Source organism: Gadus morhua, chromosome 21 (assembly GCF_902167405.1).
Source record: "Gadus morhua chromosome 21, gadMor3.0, whole genome shotgun sequence".
NCBI lineage: Eukaryota > Metazoa > Chordata > Actinopteri > Gadiformes > Gadidae > Gadus > Gadus morhua.
In genome coordinates this window covers 20769046-20773013 of record NC_044068.1, presented here as the reverse complement: position 1 = coordinate 20773013, position 3968 = coordinate 20769046, and the positions used below count along the sequence as shown (strand labels likewise).

The window sequence follows — 3968 nt, the reverse complement described above, 5'->3', positions numbered from 1 at the left end:
AAAATTCCAACCCTCTAACTCACTTTTTTTTTAAATACTTTACTTTTACTTTTAATACTCAAGTACACTTTATATCAGACATTACTTATATTACTTATATGATACATATATGGTACAAGTTTGTGTTGATTGCATGGGAAATGGAATAATCTATTACAACCGATATGGTAAGAGCCTGGTAATACCATGGAAACAAACAAGGCTTCCTTTTACAGTACAGTTTCAGCTGACTTACTTGGGAAGTTGTCATGTTTTACTTAGTAACGTTGCAGAACGTATATGTTACAAGTGTGTGTTGATTGCATGGAAAAGGGAATAACTAGTTACAAATTATATGGTAAGAACCTGGTAATACTATGGATTCCAGGTACTTCCTCTGTAGTTCCTCTATATTTACCTTCTTATTACCAGTGGTTATTACTAGAGCTGTCAAGCGATTAAAATATTTGATCGTGATTAATCGCATTAATGTCATAGTTAACTCACGATTAATCGCAAATTATTTTTCGATGCTAAATATCCCTTGATTTTTTTGTCCCATAATTCTTCTCATTTTAATTCTCTTATCAACATGGTGAAGTGCATCGGCTTGCCTTGTGCAAATGATTTTTTATTGATAACAACATTGGCATATACTGATTAAAACAGGACGATACAAAAAAAGAGCCTATAGTGCAATTAAACGACTGCTTTGAATAAATGTAATTTGAACATAGCAGTCAGGCTACTGCTTCTTTGTTTTGAGCCAAAGGAAAAAAAAAAAAAAAATCTTTAAATAAAATAATTGCGTTAATCGCGCGTTAAAATTTTCAACGCCGTTAAAATTGGTTTGCGTTAACGCCGTTAATAACGCGTTTTACTGACAGCCCTAGTTATTACCCAATAATGTACTATATTTACCATATATTTACCAGGTAAATCCCTAGTAATTGGGGGACTGTAAAAGGAAGGGTTACCGAGCCGCTGCCTCCCACCATTCCCAAACAGCTCGCCGCTCTGTGGGACAGACGTGTGTCTGCCTCACTGAGTGCTGCGGATGCGACGAACATAACCGGCCATGACAGTCTCCAGACGATGTGGAAAAGATACTTCGCCGCCGCCGACATTGCTACGCCGAGGGGGACCAGATCGCGAACGGACCGACCTGCTTTATCTTTCTTTCCAGAAATAATATAATATATATTTTGTGTATATCAATTATGGAAAGCTATAAAGTCACACTTTACACACCATGTGTAGAATTGACACGCCCTTGCCCTCCCTTCAGAACCAGTGGTTGTGGCCGGTGTTTAGACGGCGTAGTATAACCTGGGTTCATCCGTCTCCATGCAGCGTCTCCGTGTGCTTCATGAGCGGGCTGGGGAACGATAATTATGTTATTATAACTCTAGTCTTATGATTTTAGGCATAGCCGTCTAGTTTCCCCCCTGCTGTTCCTTCCAATTGCTGAAAGTATAGCGTGGAGGACGAACGCTGCTGTGTGCCGCAGTATATACACGGTGCCGTGGGGAATGTGGGCGTTGCCCTCGTTGATTGGTGCACTGCTGAAATTTTCAGTGCACACAAGAGTGAGCACGGGACAAGCCCATGAGGCAAAGCCTAGACGGCTACGCCTACAATAGGGGATTATCACGCTTCCGGGTTCCATTGGCGGGATTTGTTCAACAATGGCTGAAACAAAGGCTAGATGTCACTGCTCTGTTCCACTTAGTACATCTAACAAACAACACCAACCCTTCTTAAGTTTTCATGTATTCCCGACTGAATTGAGTCTAAGGAAGAAGTGGATTCAAGCGGTTTGCCGGGATAAAGGGTCAAACTTTAAAATAAAACAAGGTAGCACGTTTGTTTGTAGCCGGCACTTTAGTGAATCAGACTACACTAACGCTACAGCTAGCAACCAACCGGTGTCACATCAAGCGACTGAAAATTGGGTATGTACCCTCCCGTTTCCAGTGAAACAACTGGGGACTGCCTAGAAGGGAGTCTGTTTATCAAAGAGCATCAACTCGCTTGGGCCATGACGTTCACCCAGCCATTCCTCTGGAGCAACCGCTGCCGTGTGAATGAGAGCCGATGGAGGAGATCGCAGCTTCGGTGGTGATGACAGAACATGATTTCGGTTCTGCTCCTAAACCAGGTTTGTCCGTGTTTGTTAGTGTTCTGAAATATTGGCCTACTAGTACCCCATACTCTTCTTAAACCACCTACCTGACAGGATGTGCTACCTATGGTTTAATCACAGAATGGGCTCTTAGTAGGTTATACCGAGGAGGTAGGTCAACTTTTCAGAACTCGGGCACAAAAAGTTATTACTTATTGAGGTCCCAGCATTTGACCAAACCACAATGTGAAAAGCTTCATCACAAGTACAAATGTTGCATTTTATATCTTACTTAATTAAATGTAAAGGTGAATATTGAGCTATAAAAAGCAAATTTTAAAAGCAATGTTGAGCTATAAAAAGCAATTTCTTTAGAGGTCCAAACTACTTCCAATATGCAAGTCACAGCCAAAATCTGGGTCAGATGTTTTAATTTTTTTTCTCATCTCATACAGGTGCACTGGATGCTGCTGCTGCACGCATACAGCAATTGGAAGAAACAGTCAAGGAGCTGACGAGAGCTGTCACAGCTGAAAGTGGGTCAAGTGCCTTTTCACAGATTTTGTGTCTCAGACAAGGACATCCTTTTTTACACCAGATTCACATCAAGAGATTTTTTGTGACTTCTGTGAGGCTATTCAACCATCTGCCTCCATGTTGGTTTATTGGTCGAAAGCTCAGAAAAAGAAACAAAACATTTGAACCCATTTCTCCCAGTCCAACGCGTAGACTGCAACTGGTTGAGTTTTTTCTCTTCTGCTGCCGGGTTGCTGCAGGCCTGCAAGAGAAGGTGCAGGCTGACATGTTTCAGGTCAGTGTGTCCACTGTCTCCCATGTTGTTATAACGTGGGCCAACTACCGTTACCTGCTCCTTGGCTCCCTCCCCATCTGGATGAGTAAACAGCAAGTCAAGAACACCATGCCAAGCAAATTTGTGCAGTACAGTCCAGATGTTCGGGTAATCATCGACTGCACCAAGCTGATAGCAGAATCCATCATCCCTCACCCTCCAATCTGAGGTTTTCTCATCTTACAATAACACAACAACCTTTAAGGCCTTGATTGGGATTGCCCCTTGTAGTGCTGTGACTTTTGTGTCAAGTCTCTTCACCGGCTCCATCTCCGACCGAGAGCTGACTGAACGAAGTGGACTGCTGGATTTACTGGAGCCAGGAGATGGCTGCATGGCAGACAAGGGTTTCACCATCGAGAAGCCACTAGCTGATCGTGGGGCAACGCTGATTATACCACCCTTCAAGATGACAGGTAGGCATGAAAGGAATGAACATTTCAAATTAAAACTGTGACCCAAATGTGACCATTAAGATATGTAGACAAATGTTTAAGATGGACTGAAGCACTCACAATAATCGTATCCCTAACCATTGCGCAGTTCACCGAAGAGGATGCTCTGAAAACACAAGCAATCGCCCGACTTCGAATCCTCGTGGAAAGAGCAATACGCCGAGTCAAGGAATACCGCATCTGGGAACGCACTGTCCTCTCACCTTGTCTGGGACAGTCAACCAGCTGTGGACCGTCTGCTGTGTGATGACCAACTTCCAGGGACCACTGGATTTCAAAGGCTACATCCCTGTTGAATAGTGTTTCTACTCAAACATGTACCTATAAATATTAAATATAATATATAAATATTAAAACGAGAGACACTGAACATTTGGAGTGGTCCCTTCATTTTTTCCGGAGCTGTAATTCTGTATACTGAAAACATTGTATATATCGAATGACATGTATGTAATTGAATGAGAAGTCTTTCATCTGTAATCAATTGTAAAGTCCAGTCAGTCCATCCTGAAAGTATTCAAAATAATGTTAATATGTAATGTAGTAAATGATGTACTCA

At 42.1% G+C, this 3968-nt stretch overlaps 1 long non-coding RNA gene across 2 annotated transcripts; it reads left to right on the top strand.

Annotated features, from left to right (window-relative positions):
* Positions 1-2813: 2813 nt before the first annotated feature.
* On the top strand, positions 2814-3682 carry LOC115534561 (uncharacterized). Of its 2 annotated transcripts, none has more exons than XR_003974336.1 (3): positions 2814-2915; positions 3236-3370; positions 3498-3516. It is a non-coding gene; the product is annotated as an uncharacterized LOC115534561 (long non-coding RNA). The 2 variants fall into 2 exon arrangements; XR_003974335.1 differs by lacking the exon at positions 3498-3516 and adding an exon at positions 3579-3682 and having other exon boundaries at positions 2815-2915.
* Positions 3683-3968: the final 286 nt, after the last annotated feature.